Here is a 20,645-nt window from a genome sequence, read left to right on the forward strand (position 1 = left end):
TTTGCTTTCCCTAACTTTTGCCTGGACAGAAGGTTTCTTTTGATTTTGGTTTTTGTTGTCCAGCGGGATATGCCCTAATTTTTGCCTAAGTCAATTGCTTCAAAGCTTTTTTCTTTTTTTCTTTTGACTTAGCGGGCTATTGTTTCTTTTTTTTTTTATCATGATTCATAACTTTCTTTTCATTCTCTCTTTTTTTTTTCGTTCGGGAACAAGTTGTATGACTTTGTTGATTGACTTGACGAAAAGGTTGTGACTGCCTTCTTCTTAGTGGATGAGAGACATCCATTGTGGATTGTACTGTTCCTCTTTTTGTTGTGAGATCTGAGATATGATTGATCCTCTGATGGAATACCTGAAATTTGAGCGCTCGGTCGCACTAACTGAAGACTACCCTGCCCCTGGTTAAGATTGAGGGTTTTGTATTTTTGAAAAAGAAACTACTACGCCTTAGGCTCAAATGGGTTGACGAGGGTTTCACTCCCTTATAACACCGGTGTTTAGGAATTGAAACAATGCCTGTACATCGTCAGCAGGATCTTTGTTCCAAAAGCATACGGTTAGTAGTGCATGTATTTTTTATTTTCATCATTCTCCTTTTTTAGTTGCTTAAGACAAATGAGTGAAGTATCAATGAACATAATGACAAAGATGAAATGATTTGAGAAAAACATGTATATTGCATTATTTTTATTTATTCAAACAGAATGGGTTTCTTACAATGAGAAGTACTTGATAACAACAAAAGCAATACAATTGAAAATACTAAAGGAATCTATACAATGGCAAGCTTGGCTTTATTCTAATGCAAATGAAATGTTCTCTGACAAACATAAAGTATTTAGGCTCCATTGGTGGAAGGTACCCTCATGAGGAGGCATGATTCTCTGATAGTAGCTTGATTTTGTTGTAATTCCCCATGATTCTTTTTCTGTGAGCTCTTGTCAGATATCGGTGTTGAGGAATCGTCTTGACTGATCTGATGGAGAGGAAGAGTGGTAAGAGTCTTGGTAACCATGGATGCGTATGCATGAATGCAGAATGTTAATGATGATGCAAATGTATCATAAATCAGGATCAAGGATCAAGGCCTCTTGGATAACAGCTTCTCATGGTCAATAAGATATGGTCGACCCTCCAGATTCAGAGGTTCGACGTTGCTTTATGGATAAATAGTTGGTGCATAAGTCAAAGATGGTCGAACCCTCCAGATTCAGAGGTTCGACGTTGATTCTGATAGATAACTGATGTAGAACTTCTGTATAAGTCAAAGATGGTCGAATCCTTCAGATTCAGAGGTTCGACGTTGATTCAGGATAGATAACTGATGTAGAACTTCTGTATAAGTCAAAGATGGTCGAATCCTCCAGATTCAGAGGTTCGACGTTGATTCAGGATAGATAACCTTTGCATAAGTCAAATAAGGTCGAACCTTCCAGATTCAGAGGTTCGACGTTGATTATGATAGATAGTATGAATGGGCATAGGGTGGGATGGAGGTATGTTTTCCTGCAAAACAAAATTTCCCAACCCCTCTCAAAGGTGTGATCTAGTACAAGGTAGGTCAAAAGGTCTCCAGCGTTAACAGTTCTCCTGAGACACCATCATTGTTGCAAATACATGCCAACAATGGTATCCCATTTGAACCTCAACTGGTCGTGGGTCTCATGATCGCAATCAACAGAACCTGACATTCTGTTGGCGTCATGACTATCCACTCTGTCCTAGGTAGCCTAAGTAACACTCTGGCCTGGGTATTGGGCCTTTTGCCTCAAATCAGAAACATCCCATCCCAACAGACAGCAGAATAATAATCATAGTATATGAAAATAAAATGCGATGCATAAAGAAATAAAGCAATAAAGTAATAAAGCAATAAAGCAATAAATAAACACCCAAAGAAAAGAAAACAAACACAAGCTAGGATCGACTCGCTAAGAATGGACCAGCACAGGTCTATCACATCCCCAGCAGAGTCGCCAGCTGTCGCACGCTCGCGAAATATGAACAGAGTCGCCACCAATATATTTATCCCATAGAAGGAAAGGAATATCGGAAAACCTAGAATAAAGAAAGGATAAGAAAAGGTCTTTCGACCAGAGATAGGGTACGGGAGTCGGTTACGCGAGGGGAAGGTACTAGCACCCCTCACGCCCATCGTACTCGATGGTATCCACCTATGTTTGTTGCTATCTAAAGGGTGTATAAATCTAAAGCTTAATGCTAAGGGAATGCATGCAAATGAAAGAAAAGAAACACGGGGAAAATAAGGTTTATAAATAGTTGTGCTCGCTTAGGCCCCGCGGCCTAATGCCTACGTATCCTTTTCAGGAATCAGAGCGCCGTAGTTCGGCTCTTTAGTTTTTGTTTGTTTTTGTGTTTTTTAGTTGAACAGTTACATTCGCACTCCGCTGCTCGACCTCTGGAGTCTTAAGCTGGGAATGGAGCGGAAATAACGTGTCCGATTAGGAGAAAGAATGCCCTGAAGGCAAGAGAAAGAATGCCTCGGAGGCAAGAGAGAGAAGAGAGAATATTGGTTTGTGTTTTTTAGATGTAATTCCATGATGAACAAAACCCAATACAAGGCTTCGCATCACTTCCTTACTTTGTTTAGGTCTGAGCCTTTATTAAGTGTTTTAGATGTTTTTTTGATTGGTGATTTTTAAGGGGAATTAACTTTGCGATTCGAATCACATAAAAATGTATAATGATCGAGAAGTAGATTAGGGAATGAATCCCACTCACTTCTATCCCATTATGTAATGTTCGAGAAACAGATTAGGGAATGAATCCCACTCATTTCTATCCCATTAGTTAATGTTTGAGAAACAGATTAGGGAATGAATCCCACTCATTTCTCTCCCATTAAGTAGTAACCGAGAAACAGATTAGGGAATGAATCCCACTCATTTCTATGCCACTAAGTGATTGAGAAACAGATTAGGGAATGAATCCCACTCATTTCTCTATCACTTTCTTAATGTGATTCGCATCTCTATTTGTTAATGTTTTAATGTTGAAAGAGAAAAAGAAGAAGAAAACTAGCCTATAATGAATAACTAGCTTAATGTTATAAAGGGAATTTCTAATTCCTAATGTTGTCATGGTTTCTACCTAAAGTTAGGAATTAAAGAGACATGAAAATAAAGTCACAATTAGAAGTCATAAGTAAGATACATGAGCAAAATTGAGTAAGGATACAATGGTACAAAATTATACACAAGCATGAAGTAACAAGCCAAAAAATATAGCACAAAAGTGGCCTAAAAATACTACTATTTTTATATTGATTTTTATGGGAGAAATTGAATTACAAATCAAGTAAAAGACTAAAATAAATAGCCTAAAACTAATATTTTTATGGATTATTATTTATATGTCAAAAATGTATTGAAGTCTAAAAACAATAAGAAAAGTCAGCAATTTTATTACTAAAAGAAATGACAAAAAATCTAATTAAAATTTAAATTGTTAATTAATTAAGAAGGAGACAGGGGGGTGCAGCCTAAATATCGGTGATGAAGAGCGACTGGGCGCAGGCCCTGGAACTTGGCCCAAAGGTGTTTTTTTGTTTCAAATTTTACTGCCAGCAATAGGCATGGGCCCGAGGGGGTGAGGTTAGCAGATTTGTACTAGGCCCAGGGTTATCTTGTTTGATCCAATTCTAAATTTATTCAGCTTTTAATTATTGGTTTTATTAAAAAGAAATGAATTTAATAAAATAAAAAATAGGAAAAAGGGAAATTAGGGTTAGTGTATGACCTTTCGCCTTCCACAGATTCAACTCCCTCACTCTCGTTCTCTTTCTCTCGTTCCCTCCGACGGCGGCGCGGTGGTGATGTCCTTTTTCGATCGAAATCCCGGCCATAGTTCTCTCTCTCTCGTTCCTCTCATATACATGTCTAACAACGAACAAGCTCGGAGACCGGCGATTCGTCCATCGCGGCAAAGACGAATGAAATCCAGAAACTCCTCGACAAGGTATGCGACGTCAATTCAGAGTGTTCGTACCGATTTTCTTCTTTCTGAATCTCTGTTGTGAACTGTGAGTGGTTCTTGTTGTTGATTGTTTGCAGAGAGTGTGAAGATTGAAGTGTGTAGATGAATTGATGATGATGTTGCAGAAAGAGTGTGAAGATCGAATCAAAGAGATAAAGATGAAGGTTCTTCTGTCATCAGGTTGGTCCTATTCGATTTCCTTCTTGTTATCCGATTTTCTCTTCTTTCTTTTCTTCTGAATTTTCCTTGGTTATTGATATATGAAGGAGGAGAGTTGAAGATTGTAGTTGTGAAGGATTTGGAGATGTGAAGAAGAAGAAGAATGGTGGAGAGGGTGATCGAGAGAGAGATAGAAAGGTGAGAGATGATGAATGTTGAAGTGTGGCGATGGATGAAGATGGTTCAGAGATGGAGAAGAATGAAGGATTGGTGAGCGAAAGAAGAGATGGATTGTGAAAGTGAAGAGAGTGAAGAAATCAATTCTGAACAAAGATGGAGAGTGAAGATTGGTGAGCAATGGTGAAGATGATGAATGTTCAAAGAGTTGGACTTTGGTGGATGATGAAGATGGAAATGGTGGAGGTCAAAAATGGTGGAGGAGCTGAGAAATGAAGAATGGTTCTGTTATATAGATAGGAGGTTGTGAGCAATCAGTTGGAGGTTCAGCTCAGGTTAGTTGGCTACTCAATTTTCTGTTAGAATTTCAGTTACCAATCTGTTAGTTACACAAACAGTTAGGAATTAGTTGGTTACGGGTTGTTACGAATTTGTTAGAAATTGGTTAGAGGAGGTTATTTCTGTTATATGCTGTTAGGAGTAGAGGCAGTTAGGATAGTTATGTGGTTATAAGGTTGGTTAGAAGTAAAGATGTGAAGAGAAATTAGTTAGGGAAGTTAGGATTAGGATTATAAATGAGCAGGGTTTGAATATGTATGGAATTGTTTTGGTTTATGTTATAAATGAAAGTGTGGGGCAGCTGAAACTTGGTTATAGCTGTTAGACTCAGTTATGAACAGAGGTTAAATTAGTAGTAAATGAATGCTGCTGGTTTTTGAATGGTTTAAATGGCTGCGAATGGACGGTATAAACTGAACTGGTTTCATATGCGTAGCTAAGCTGAAAGTGTGCCTTTGGTTTCTTTGTTTCAATGTATGGCTGCTTTGAAAATGCTGAGCAACTTCTCTCTTTTTTTGGATAGTTTCATGAATAGAATGATGATGTTGTTTGCACTTGATTATGCAGGTTCAGATTGTTTTGGCAGCAGATTTGTATGCTGATGGACATATGAAGGAGACTTTTGGAGCATAAATAATTTTAACATGAAGGACATGAAGATTAGGACCGATCTCTTTTCCTTATTTGATATCTTTGGTGTGAAATCTTTGTGTAATAAGGGACTGGTTTTGTAAAGATGTAATAGTCTTGAAAAATGTAATGGTATTATACTCTTCACATGTGATATTTGAACTTCAGATTTTCCTTCAATGCTTCAATTTAAATTCCCAAATATTTCCCCACATTGCAATATAGAGTAATCCTTTTAATCAACTCTTGACAACACACAATTGTCTTAAGAACTTCAATTCACTTTGATTACCTCTGAACTCGAATCCACTTTGAACTTTAATGAACGATTTTCTAATCCATTTGTTTCTTCAATAAAGCTTTAATTAAAAAGAATCCATGAATTATATGTTATATCCTTGCCAACTTCTTGATTTGATGACAAAAATAATTCCCCTTAAGAAATTCCATCGGTGATGAAACTTGAAGACATGAGACCTTAATCTCATCTTTAATTGATTAAACTCAATAAGCTTAGGTAGAGAATATTTAAAACCCTAATATTTCAACATCCTTGATCTTCAGCCATATATTAATTGATGATGCATGATGTTAGATGACCTAATAGATGTATGCGGATGAAATGCGAAGCTTAAGCCAGTTAGAAGAAAAATTAGATGGGCAAATTTTGGGGTGCAACACCAGGATGAATGCTCAATCCACTCCGGTGTCCTTCTTCCAGAATACTCTTTCTGATTTCAGCAACATCGGGTACACACACTCGGTCTCCAAACCTTATAACACCATTCTCGTCAATTCGGAATTCACCTCCTCGACCTTGGTTAATCAATGTCAACTTATCTACCAAGCCAACGTCAGATTTTTGTCCGTTTCTAATTTCCTCAAGGATACTATTAGTTAACTTTAACATCCCTAACTTAACGCTATTAGAAGTACTTTCGCATACCAAACTCAAATCTTGGAATTGCTCAATTAAATCCAATTCTCGCACCATTAGCATAGACATATGCAATGACTTCCTGCTCAATGCATCAGCAACAACATTTGCTTTACCAGGATGGTAATTCAAACCGAAATCATAGTCCTTCAGAAATTCTAACCATCTTCTCTGCCTCATATTAAGTTCTTTCTGATCGAAGAGATACTTCAGACTCTTATGATCGCTGAATACCTCAAATCGAGAACCATAGAGATAATGTCGCCACAACTTCAACACAAGCACCACAGCCGCCGATTCCAAATCATGAGTCGGATAATTCCTTTCATGAATTTTCAACTGTCTTGAAGCATAGGTCACTACCTGCTTATCTTATATCAAAACACCACCTAAACCCATCAGTGAAGCATCACAATACACATTGAAAGACTTCTCTGGATTAGGCAAAATTAAGATCGGAGCACTTGTCAATCTTTTCTTCAATTCTTGAAAACCTTTTTCACATTCGGAATCCCATAAAAATACTTGTCCTTTTCTTGTTAACTTAGTCAGTGGTAATGCCAACTTCGAAAATCCTTCGATGAACTTTCTATAGTAACCTGCCAGACCAATAAAACTACGAATCTCTGAAGCATTCTTCGGCGTCTCCCACTGAGATACTGCTTCCACCTTCATAGGATCCACTGCGATACCGTTCTTCGAAATTACATGGCCAAGAAAACTTACTTCTTTCAACCAGAATTCACATTTAGACAATTTCGCATACAACTTCTTCTCTTTCAATAACTCCAATACCACACTTAAATGATCTACATGTTCTTCATCATTCTTCGAGTAAATCAGGATGTCGTCAATGAACACTACTACGAACTTGTCAAGATACGGGTGAAATATCCTGTTCATATACTCCATGAAAACACCAGGTGCATTAGTAACACCAAATGGCATAACAGAATATTCATAATGTCCATACCTCGTTCGGAATGTCGTCTTCTGAATATCTTCCTCCTTCACATGAATTTGATGATATCCAGACCTCAAATCAATCTTGCTAAACACACAAGCCCCAACCAACTGATCCATCAAATCGTCAATCCTCGGAAAAGGGTATCGATTCTTGATTGTCACCTTGTTCAGTTGTCTATAATCAACACATAGCCTCATTGAACCTTCTTTCTTCTTAACAAACAGTACCGGCGCACCCCACGGTGACACACTAGGACGAATAAACTTCTTTTCCAACAATTCCTCTAATTGTTCCTTCAGTTCAGCCAATTCCGATGCCGACATGCGATACGGTGCCATCGACACAGGACTAGTTCCAGGAATCAATTCTATAGCGAACTCCACTTCTCTTTCAGGTGGCAACTCACTAACATCTTCTGGAAACACTTCCGGATACTCATTCACTACCCGTAGCTCACCAGTGCTATCGCCCCCTTTCACTTCCATCGAAGAGCACAACATAAATACCACTGCTCCATCATTGACAGCTAAATTCATCTGTTTGACTGACATAGTCAAATCCTCAACACTAACCTCTTCAGGAAAGATAATCGTCTTCGTAAAACAATTGATATGAACTCGACTAAATTGCAACCAGTTCATCCCCAAAATGACGTCAAGTTGTTCAAGAGGAAGGCATACTAAGTCAATTCCAAACTTCCTACCAAATATGTCAACAGGACAGTTCAAACAAGCAGAAGAAGTAGTTACTGAACCCGACGTAGGAGTGTCAATAACCATACTTCCATGAATAACAGATATTTCTAATCCCAATCGTTTAGCACAATCCAATGAAATGAACGAATGAGTCGCTCCAGTATCAATAATGGCAACTAAAGGTGTGTCATGGATGAAACACGTACCTTTAATTAGACGATCTTCTGGAGTAGTCTCTGACACAGACAAGGCAAAGACCTTTCCACCAGCTTGATCCTTCTTCAGTTTAGTGCAGTGTGGACTGATGTGACCCTCTTCGCCGCAATTTTAGCAAGTCACAATCTTTATTCTACAATCAGAAGCAATATGACCCGCCTTACCATACTTGAAGCATTTCTTCTCTCCACTCTTGCACTCATTCCTTCTATGCCCAGTCTCACCACAGTTGTAGCATCTAATGGGAGCACCAGAATCTCCCCCACTAGGCCTCTTCCAATCCCCAGCTCTAGGATTTCCTCTACCGTATGGCTTACCCCTATCCATAGGCTTCTTGCCTTTCCTGTCAACCAACTCGCGAGAGTGAGATGACTTCAGCTTAAGGTTATCCTCATCGAAGATCCTACTACAGTCCATCAAATCTACAAATTGCCGAATTCTCTGGTACCTAATTCCTTGCTTGATCTCATCACGAAGACCATTCTCAAACTTGATGCACTTTGAGAATTCACTAGCCTCGTCATTGTTGTAGTGAGCGTAGTACTTCGCCAACTCAACAAATTTCGAAGCATACTCTGGTACTGTCATATTACACTGAGTCAGCTCCAAAAATTCAATCTCCTTCCTGCCTCGAACGTCCTCAGGAAAATACCTCCTCAGAAACTCTCTCCTGAACACAGCCCAGGAAATAGCTACACCATCAACATCCAATTCAGCCCTGGTAGCCATCCACCAGTCATCAGCCTCTTCGGATAACATATGAGTACCATACCTCACTTTCAGGTTCTCAGCACAATCGATGACTCTGAAAATCCTCTCGATTTCCTTAAGCCATTTCTGAGCACCTTCAGGATCGTGTGTGCCCTTGAACAATGGAGGGTTGTTCCTTTGGAAACTGTACAGCTGCCTGTCAGCACCAATACTAGCTTCGTTGACATTCCCTCCCAGCACACCAGCAATCATGCCCAGAGCCTCAGCAATTGCATCGTCGTTCCTTCCACCTCTTCCGGCCATTGTTCTGCTAAATATCAAACAATATTCATTAGAACAAGAAGTATCGATAGTGTCAACCTTACATTAATCGCATACGAGGGATTAACTGACACTAAGACTCCGACTCAAACGACCGACTATGCTCTGATACCACTACTGTAACACCCTTCTAAACCCCACGGCAATTTAATAATTAATCTGAGTAAAAACATATGCACAAGGGTGCCACAATTATTTAAAATACTTAAATCAACTAAGGTCAAAGTCATGCTTCATTAGGAAACGATTCCCCAAAACATAATCGTGTTTAACACAGCGGAATAAGGAACATCGTTAAATACAACTAATGGAAACACAATTCATCACCAATTAAAATAGAGTAATCTCATAAAAACTCTAAAAACTATCGTTACCCAGGGTTACAGATCAAAGCATGACTGACACGACCCAACATAAACGGATAAACTCTACGAGTCATCCTCACCAAGCACTAATGCCGCTACTCCTCAATCTGAAAATGACAACATGTAAGGGTGAGTCTCATTCTCCATTAGTAAATATTATGCAATTCGTAAGTAACAAGCATCATAATATACCGTTCACCCAATTATACAAATTCAGATTCACATCTATTATTCATTAAGTCACGCAATAATAGATTACAACACATAACACAGAAATCCATACGATCATGTTATGATAAAATGCATATGACACAACTGACACTATACATGTGGTACCAATAAACCGTGGAATCAATCCACCTAACCGATCTACGCCTCATCGAGATACGGCTCACCGACACAATTTCCGCACAATGGGAAATATGTCCACCAACGATCCACTCATCAACTGGATCCATCGTCAAATGCATATGAATGAATGAAACACACATAACATACTTAAAGACACACCGAATCACGATGAACAACTCATCTCAACACCACATCACCGAATAAGTATGCACATGTTTTCAACATCATTCAAGTAGTCATGCATTCATCACAATAATAATAACAATCACATCCAATTCATCATCATACCAAACACATTGTCACACCTAACTTATATGCACACAATGTTCAATCCTCATTAAGTAACTAAATCGAGTTTTAAAGAAATAAAGTCGGCTACTGCCAATATTCATCATTCATCATATAAAACATTTAATTACTTGCACAACGCCCAAAACGACACTAAGAAATGATACACGGATCAAAAGATACGTTATTTTGAAGTTTGAAAAAATTCACACACAGCAAGGTTCGCTCAGCGGAGAAAGGCAGAAGCGAAATCCTTCAGACCACCACTCAGCGGACCTCAAGCGACGTCAAATAGAAGCGAACTCCGTTGGGACCTCCGCTCAGCGGACCTGCGATTTCAGCAAACCCCAGGTCTGCGACAGACCCTGCGATTTCACATCCTTTTCACCCAAAAACGATCCCAGACATCGCATACAGGCATATAATCATCATACATTCAATCATACACCATAAAACATCATCAAAACTCATTATTAACCAATTAGTTCACACAATTATCATCAGTTCAATCCAATTATAACACCCTAACCTAACAATCCCAATATCTAATTGAACCAAACCATACATCAATCTACCTATTACCTAAGACCACATAAGAGATACTAAAAGGAAGAGTCCCCCCTTACCTCGATGAATCTCTTGAATGCTCTCCTTCCGATTTCACGTTCTTTCCTCTTTCTCTTCTCTTGCTCTTTTCACGTGTTCTTCCTTTTTCCACAAATGGTTCCTTTTTTCTTATTTTATGAAAATAAAATTAAAAAAATAAGATATCACAACTTAGTAAAGGGCCTAACCAATATAGCACCCCTCTTTTACTAACATCACATCATAAGCCCAATAGCCTTTATTCCATCATTTTCCAATTAAATCCAATTAAAATACTAAACTCCAATTATTTAATTTAAATCCAAATTAAATTAATAAACTGAAATTATGGGGTGTTACAACTCAAATATATCATGTGTTGTATCTCGGTTGGTGATTTTTTCATATTCTTCCTGAGAGATAGCACTCAGAAAGATAGTTCTGGCTTTGTGATGATTCTTGAATTCCTTCTCATGTTTATCATCCATGTTCTTCCTTGCTATCTTTTCACCTACACCTTCTGGATGATTGTAACCATTTACCACAATATCCCATAGATCAGGATCTTGTCCTAGAAAGAAACTTTCTATCCTATCTTTCCAATATTCAAAATTTTCTCCGTCGAACACAGGATGTTTTGTGTAGCTGTTGTTGTTTGAATCATTTGCCATAGTGTTTTCCTTCTGGATCTTTTTCTGACACGGTTAAGTGCTTGCACCCAGAACCAGACGCTATAATGCCAATTGAAGGTTGAGAAAACACTTAGAAGGGGGGGGGGGGGTTGAATAAGTGGGTTTTAAAAACTTTATGAAGGAAATATAATCAGAACACAAATATTTTTATCCTGGTTCACCTTCTCAATAAGGCTACCTCCAGTCCACCCTTGACAAGGCGATTTGCCTCTCTCAACAGAGGTCTTAATCCACTGTAATCAGAACCTGATTACACTTGCACGACCAACTGCCTGACTCATAATACAGTGCACGAGCCAAACTGCTGGTGACTAACGATCCCGCACAAGCCAACTGCTTGTGACTAACCAGTCCTCTAAGACTCAACTAGTCCTAGACTTCTTGAGACTTCTGACCCAATTGGTCTCTCAAAAACTTAGTTACCACGTAACTTCAGTTGATAGTGTATAGTTTTGCTTCTAGAAATCTGTAATCACCACTGTGATATTTCACTAAGATTAAGTACAGAATAATGAACTCAAAATATGAATGAAATAATTTAGTTCCGAGAGTTTTTCTTCACACTTGATGATTTATCAGAGTTGCAGCGTTCTTGTGTGTTCTTTCTTGTTTCTTTTTATTTCGCTCGTTGTGTTGTTTTTTTCTTCAAACGATCATGAGTATATATATATATATATATATATATATATATATATATATATATAGCTTCAGACTTTTTGAACGTTATCTCCAAAGCTTGCATTCAGCATTAAATGCTTTGCGTGTTGTCTTTGCTTTTGCTTTCTCCAAGAATTCGCATGTGGATAACTTCTTCAGTCAACCTTGGAAATTACGCTTTTGGAGTGTTGTAGCCATTTTGCTAATGATTATATTTTCAACGGTTTAATTTGAATCAATCTGCGTAAACTTCTGTTCAGTCTTTGTTCTTCAACTTCTGTTGTGGATATGTCTTCGGCGTGCGGTATTAGAAGTTGCTTTTCAGCGGTGTTAACTTGAATCATTCTTTATAATCTTCTGTCCAGCCTTGTTCTTCCACTTCTGTTGTAGATATGTTTGCATCGTGCGGTATCATAAGTTTCTCTAGCGTTAAGTTCTGATTCTTCAAGTTCTGATTGCTGGTACTGGTACATCTTCTGAATTTAGAACCATATGATTAGAGTACGATGTTTGCTTTATACAAAATTTGTTTGTTTGTTATCATCAAAACACTAAAGTATAATTAGAACCAAACTATGTTCTAACATACCCTTCCTATGACTTCTACCTAAGACTCACCTAGGTATGAAGCACTCCTCAAATCCCCTCAATCTCAAATCCCTGTGACAAAATAAAAGGACAAAGAATACCAGAAGACACTCTTCTAAGACAGCCACTCCTCGATGCTTAAAAGCTTACGAGGATGAAATACTCTCCTTGCTTAAAAGCTTCAGAGATCAAACAACATTACAGACCTACAGGTTTGTAAATGTATACATATGGAACTCTCACAAAAATAAGGATTCCTAAAACCTAAAACATATAATATCAGTTCTACCTAAAACTAAGTTACAGCCCTTCTATTTATAGATATATCATCGATTGGACTGGGCTTCAAATTGCAGCAATAAGGTTGCCAAAAATCTGCTACTTGTTCTCCAAGACAATAGGTCTTCAATCCAACCTTTCCTATATTGTCTCCAATAATAGAAAGTGTGGAAATCTCTTGATTGAATCAATCTTGGTAAAAATATCAGCTAATTAATTTCTCTGAATATTCTGAGCTGAAACATAAGATTCTTGTAGCAATTAAAATAGTCCAATTCACTTGCCATATCAGCTTCTATAGTCAAGATGTCATGCCTGAATCACCTGCCAGATTAGCTTCTGCAGTTAGGATGTCATGTCTCAATGCCATGACATCTTGTTCGACATGTTAAAGTTAGAAAGCTAAGTCATCTTGCATTTCTTTCAACATGATCTTCCTCGGTATGTTTTAGCAAAATGCATGCCAACCATCAGAGAACCTTCAATCTCCCCTTTTGGCACATTTTGGCTAAAAAACCAAGTAAACTTGTCAACAAAAATGCACCAGCGGAAAAAATAGGACTAGAAGCAGCTCCCCCTCAAACCATCCATCAGAGCTAGCAGCAGAAAAAAATTCTCCCCCTCAGTACAAGCGTACAAGAACCAACAACAAGAACCTCCTCTAGACTTACTTCCACTCCCCCTTTTTAGCCACAAAGTGACAAAGGTGGTAGAACTAAGCAAGGTACCCGTTCATCATCATCATATTTTTTTTATTATTATCTTTGTGTATTTTTTTCAGAAAACTAAACAAAACATCCTGGGCATTTAACCCTTACAAACACAAATATCAAAATAAATAAAATTAAAATGCAAAACAAAATAAAATCATATGACCAGCAGTCATGCACAAGCACCCACAATAGAATCTCCATTGTCTTCATCTATTCCACTAGCGGCTCATGAAATATTGCTATACTTCTTCATGAATGCATAGCCCGAGCTTTCCTCTCAAATCTTAAAATTGATTTGCGTCAAGAGCTTTAGTAAATATGTCAGCCAGTTGCCTCTCAGTCACTACATGCTCTAGAGTAACAACTTTATCTTCAACCAGCTCTCTTATGAAGTGATGTCGAATATCAATGTGCTTGGTCCTGCTATGTTGGATAGGATTTTTGGATATATTAATGGCACTCAAGTTGTCACAGAATAATGTCATAACATCTTGCTTGACATTATATTCAATCAACATTTGTTTCATTCAGACCAGCTGGGAACAACTGCTTCCTGCAGCAATATATTCATCCTCAGCCATTGGCAGAGACACACAATTTTGTTTCTTGCTGAACGAGGATATTAAATTGTTTCCTAGAAAGAATCATCCTCCTGAAGTGCTCCTCCTATCATCAGCACTCCCTGCCTAGTCAGAATAACAGTACCCAGTTAATGTATATCCAAATCCATGAGTGTACAGCATACCATAATCACTTGTTTCATTCACGTACTTTAGGATCCTCTTCACCTGATTAATATGGCTAACTTTGGGTTCAGCTTGATATGTAGCACATACTCCGACAACAAAGGATATGTTAGGTCTACTAGCTATGAGATATTGTATACTCCCTATCATGCTTCTGTACAGACTTTGATCCACACTAATACCTTTCTCGTCCTTAGACAGCTTAAGATGTGTAGGAGCTGGTGTTCTCTTGTGACTTGCATTCTCCGTTTCAATTTTCTTCACAATATTCTTGGCATTTTCTCTGAGATAGGAAGATGGAGTCTTCCATCTATTTGATTTGAAGACCAAGAAAGTAAGTTAGTTCGCCAACAAGACTCATCTCAAATTCTGATTTCATCTGCTATACACAGAGTTGGGCCATTTTTGTTTGACATTCCTCCAAACACAATGTCATCAACATAGATCTGATCAATCATAATTTCTCCTTCAACTTCATTAACAAAGAGAGTTTATCAATACCACCCTTCCTGTAACCATTTCCACTGAGAAATTATGTCAATCTTTCATACCATGCTCTAGGAGCCTGTTTTAACCCATACAGATCTTTCTTCAATCTATACACATGGTTCGGGAAACTTGGATATACAAATCCTTTTGGTTGTTCTACATAAACTTCCTCGTGTAAATAGCCGTTCAGAAATACACTATTTACGTCAATTTGGAATAGTTTAAACTTGAGAATGCATGCTACTCCTAAGAGTAATCTGATTGATTCAAGTCTAGCTACAGGAGCAAAAGTTTCATCAAAGTCAACACCTTCGATTTGTGTGTACCCTTGAGCGACTACTCTTGCTTTATTCCTGGTTACCACACCTTTCTCATCAGACTTATTCTTGTACACCCATTTAGTTCCAATGACATTTATCCCTTCAGGACGAGGAACCAGATCCCAAACTTCATTTCTTTTAAATTTTTCTAGCTCTTCCTGCATTTCCTTGATCCATAACTCATCAGTCAATGACCATGTTTATGGATTCCATCACCACTTTAGTCCTAGTTAAAAACCCTATAGGCTCTGTTGTTCAAGGAGTATCCTAGAAATATCCCCTTTTCACTCTTTGGATCCAGTTTTCTTCTTTGTTCACGATCAGCAAGAATTTAGCACTTACTTTTGAATACATGAAAGTATTTGACAGTAGGTTTTCTACCCTTCCAAACCTCATACAAAGTATTGGTAGTTCCTTTTCTCAGTGTGACTCTGTTACGAATATAACAAGCAGTGCTAATAGCTTCAGCCCAAAAATGATAGGGAAGTTTCTTTGCATGAATCATAGCTCTGGCTGATTCTTGTAAAGTTTTGTTCTTCCGTTTAACAGTCCCATTTTGTTGAGGAGTAATGGGAGAAGATAATTCATGGCTGATTCCTTTAGATGAATAAAAATTAGCAAATCTATTGTTCTCAAATTCCCTCCCATGGTCACTTCTGATTCTAATGACATTTCTCCCTTTTTCTCTTGGAAGCTTTTGACATAAATACTTGAAATCATCAAAGACTTCTGACGTGTCTCTTAAGAAAATGATCCAGGTGTATCTGGAGTAGTCATCAACAATTACATATGCATATTTCTTTCCACCAAGACTTTCAATATGCATAGGCCCCATCAAATCCATGTGAAGAAGTTCAAGTACCCTTGATGTGGTAAGATGTTGAACTTTCTGATGTGATGTCCTAGTCTGTTTTCCAACCTGGCATTCACCACATATTTCGCCTTCTTCTTTTTAAGCTTGGGAATCCCTCTCACAGCTTTTATTGAAATGATTATCTGTCTGCCCTTCAGATGTAGGTGTCCCGGTTTTTGATGTTGTGTCTTAACATCATCTTCCTTGCCAAGAGTACAAGTGGAGGAGTGACTCAATTCTTGAGGATTCCATAAGTAACAGTTATCCTTAGACCTGACTCCTTTCATGATAACCTCACTCGTCTTGTCAGTGACAAGGCACTCAGACTTGGTTAAATTTAATTTGTAGCCTTGATCACATAGTTGACTTATGCTAATTAGATTGACTGTAAACCCTTTCACAAGCAATATGTTATTAAGGTTGGGAATTCCTACGTATTCCAAATTTCCAATCCCTTTGATTTCACCTTTGGCTCCATCACCAAAAGTGACATAGCTGGAGGAGTGAGGTTTGACATCCACCAGTAAGTTCTTGACACGTGTCATATGTCTTGAACAGCCGCTGTCGAAATACCAGTCCTCTTTGGTGGAAACTCTAAGAGAGGTATGAGCAATAAGACTAGAAAACACACTCTTAGATGTCCACTATGACATCTTCTTGTTGTAGCCACTGGTCTTCTTGTATTTAAAGGGATAAGTAGATTTAGGAAATTCGTACAGCCTAAAACAGAACGACCTTGTATGTCCAAATGTTGTAGCCTCTGGTGCTGGGAGTTTATTGTAGTGTGACTAATGCTCCTCTTGTCCAAGTGTTGAGACATTTTACTAGACATTTGTGCCACACTTTTTTGGTCGCTAAGGTCTGAAGTAACTTCTACCTCCTTCTTGAGATCAACAGCACTCATGTTTCCAGCTACCCTTTTTCTTTGAGGAATTTCCTTTAGAACATCAGACCCATTATTTAGCATTTTGGCACATTTATGGGCTACCCTTTTTCTTCAATTATTTTTCTCTCAAGGTCATTTGACTTCTGGGTGTCAGATAGGATGTCCTTGACATTTGATCTTGAATTTCTTCCCATCTGCTTCACTAACCTACTAAATTGTCTTCCAAGCAAGACTATAGCATTGGAAATCCCTTCATCTGAATCCACATCACATTCCTCTATACCAACTTCAGTATTGGCAGCATCTGCCCAACTTCTTCACTACCCTACTAAATTGTCTATCATTGATGCTTAACTCAAATGTTTGAAGAGATCCTACTATGTCATCCAATCTCATCCAATTGATGTCTCGAGCTTCTTCAATAACACTCACCTTCATGTCAAATCTTTTGGGAAGAGACCTAAGCATCTTTCTCACCAGTTTTTCTTCAGGAATCTTTTCTCTCAGTGCACTAGACGCGTTTTCTATCTCCAGAAAATTCATGTGAAAGTCATGAATGCTTTCATCCTCTTTCATCCTTAGATTCTCAAATTGATTGGTTAACAGCTGGAGTCTTGACATCTTTACTTTAGAGGTGCCTTCATGTGATATTCTAAGGATCTCCCATGCATCTTTGGCTACTTCACATGTGTTTACCAGCCTAAAGATGTTCTTGTCAATTCCATTGAATATGGCATTCAGAGCCTTAGAATTGGCAAGCGCAAGTTCATCTTGTTCTTTGTCCCAGTCAACCTCAGGCTTTAGCACATTCATGGGTTGCTTGTGTGCTCCCACAATAACTGGATGTTTCCATGCTTTCAAAACTGTCGCCCAAACCCGCATATCTATGGATTTCAAGAAGGCCACCATGCGAGGTTTCCAATAGTCATAATTACTTCCATCTAGAACAGGTGGTATGTTCAAAAATCCAACTTCCTTGTCCATTGCACCAGAAAGTAACCTCCCTAGATCTCACTCAGATGTAGATCATAGTGCCTGCTCTGATACCAATTGAAATTTAGGTACCAGATATGAGATGTCACGACACAATATCTGAGCACTTTATCAGTTATGAATAAGTTTGATAGTAGCGATAATAAACGTGCAGAAAGTAAAGAACATAGCGGTATATTTACTTAGTTCGGAATAGTCCTTCCTACTCTGGGGGCTACCAAGCAAGAATGAAATCAATATACGATAGTATCAATTCGAAGCTAAACAGTCCCAGTTTACACTTCTCACTTAATCACTACCATTCCTATGACTTCTACCTAAGACTCACCTAGGTATGAGGCCCTCCTCAAATCCCCTCAATCACAAATCCCTGTGAAAAAATAAAAGAACAAAGAAAATCGGAAGACACACTTCCAAGACAACCACTCCTCAATGCTTAAACGCTTACGAGGATGAAATACTCTCCTTGTTTAAAAGCTTTGGAGATCAAACAACATTCAACACCTACAGGTTTGTGAATGTACACATATGGAACTTACAGAAAAATAAGGATTCCTAAAACCCTAAAACATATAATATCAGTTCAACCTAAAACTATGTTACAACCCTTATATTTATAGATATATCTTCGACTGGACTAGGCTTCAAATCGTAGCAATGAGGATGCCAAAAATCTGCTACTTGTTCTCCAAGAAAATAGGTCTTCAATCCAACCTTTCATATATTGTCTCCAATAATAGAACGTGTGGAAATCTCTTGATTGAATCAATCTTGGTAAAAATATCAGCTAATTGATTTCTCTAAATATTTTGAGCTGAAACATAAGATTCTTGTAGCAATTAAAAACGCCTGATTCACTTGCCAGATCAGCTTCTGCAGTTAGGATGTCATGCCAGAATGTTATGACATCTTGTTCGACATGTTGAAGTCTGAAAGCTAAGTCATCTTGAATTTCTTTCAACACGATCTTCCTTAGTATGTTTTAGCAAAATGCATGCCAACCATCAGAGAACCTTCATTGTTGATATGTATGAGATGTGGAATGTATGACTATGCATGATGATCTTGCTATATACTTATTATTATATATTATTTTATATTGTTGAGATATCTCACCCCTTCTGTTTGAATGTTGCCTCCACATGGGTAACGTGCCAGTAATCAGGATTAGTCAGCTAGAGAAGTAGCTTGGAAGATGTTTCTCTTCCTTTTGAATTTGTCGAGTCGATGTCATGCTCTGATACGTTACACTTGGTGGGGTGAACACTTAGTTTATTTTGATGTTGTCTTTGACGATTTGTTTGGAGTCTTATGAACTCCCTATTATCTGAATAAATGTCATCTATTTGTCATCATGTCTAATTGGATGTTTATTATTTTGAAATTTTTTCTCTGATTTTATATTAATAAACGCCGGGGAAATTAGGGTGTTAAAGTGTAAACCCTTGACTAACACCTTGTGTTTTTAGAGTGTTTGTGAGATATCTTGGCATTGTTCATCATCTTCATCCTTAGTCTTTTTTACATTGTTTAGGACCTTCATATCTAAAGATTGAGTATTGAGGGAGACTAGTAGTACATTAGGGTATCAAATGTTTTTGTGTGAAGTTTGAGGTTTGTTACATGTGCATATATCACTTCTTGAATGCGGTTTGGAATTTTTTGTTATTCATCAAGAAGAGAGTTTCATTATACTCCAAGGATGACTTTGGCAAGATCAAGTATCACCTATTCGTAATATAGAGATGGAAGTTGTACATATTTGGTGGAGTTGGAGAAAGATTTCTCACATACAAAATTGGGAGTTGTCAAGTCAACACTTAGATAATGGAAAACACTCAGACAAGAGATCAGTGGGATCAGGTGGATTGCCACATACGAATAATTTAAGCAAGATTATTGTGGATATCAAGGTTATTGGATCAAGATCTTTTAGAGATCTTGTTTTTGTTAGCAGTTGAGTGTCTGCATCAACATAGAGAATTACCGTTTGATAGTTCGTTGTAACCAAAATGCCCTTAATCAGACTTATCAAAATAGTGGAAGATCATGATTATTTTCCAATGGTTTTCAGCGCCATTGAAGAATGAAGTAGGAAAAATGAGAACGAACGCCGAACCACTATATATCTTTGTGTATCTTTTCTTCTTCCCTTGTCTCTGTTATTTTCTAGTATTCATTAATTTTTCTAGTGCATTAGTACATTTTTACACTGATTGTATGCCATATATAATAAACGTTGCTTATAAAGATTTAATGTATAAGCTTATCTTTGTAGTGTGTCAATCTTATTGAAGTATCATGAATCCAATTATGTCTTGAAAGAACATCTATGTAAAGAGTTTTCAAATCGCTTTGTCTAAAACGACTTTGATTATCTTGTGATTGTCTTATGATTGAAGCAATCAAGCATTTAGCAACATCATGTCTTATTTCACTAGGTTTATTTCACTAAGATGCTTCCAAACTCTCTTATTTTTGTATTTTTCTTCCGTGCTTCTTAAAATCTCTAATTTCGTATATAGGACCCAAAATGTTTTTGAAAATTGTCTTAAAGGGATAAGGGTCTATTCAAACCCCCCCCCCCCCCCCTCTAAGCCTCTTTGTATCCATATTTTCACCGAACAAAATTCTAAATGAGTATTGATACCATAATCAATTGTAAATAAGGTATTTGGTTCCCAATACTTTA

The sequence above is a fragment of the Vicia villosa genome, linkage group LG4 (assembly GCF_029867415.1).
Source record: "Vicia villosa cultivar HV-30 ecotype Madison, WI linkage group LG4, Vvil1.0, whole genome shotgun sequence".
NCBI lineage: Eukaryota > Viridiplantae > Streptophyta > Magnoliopsida > Fabales > Fabaceae > Vicia > Vicia villosa.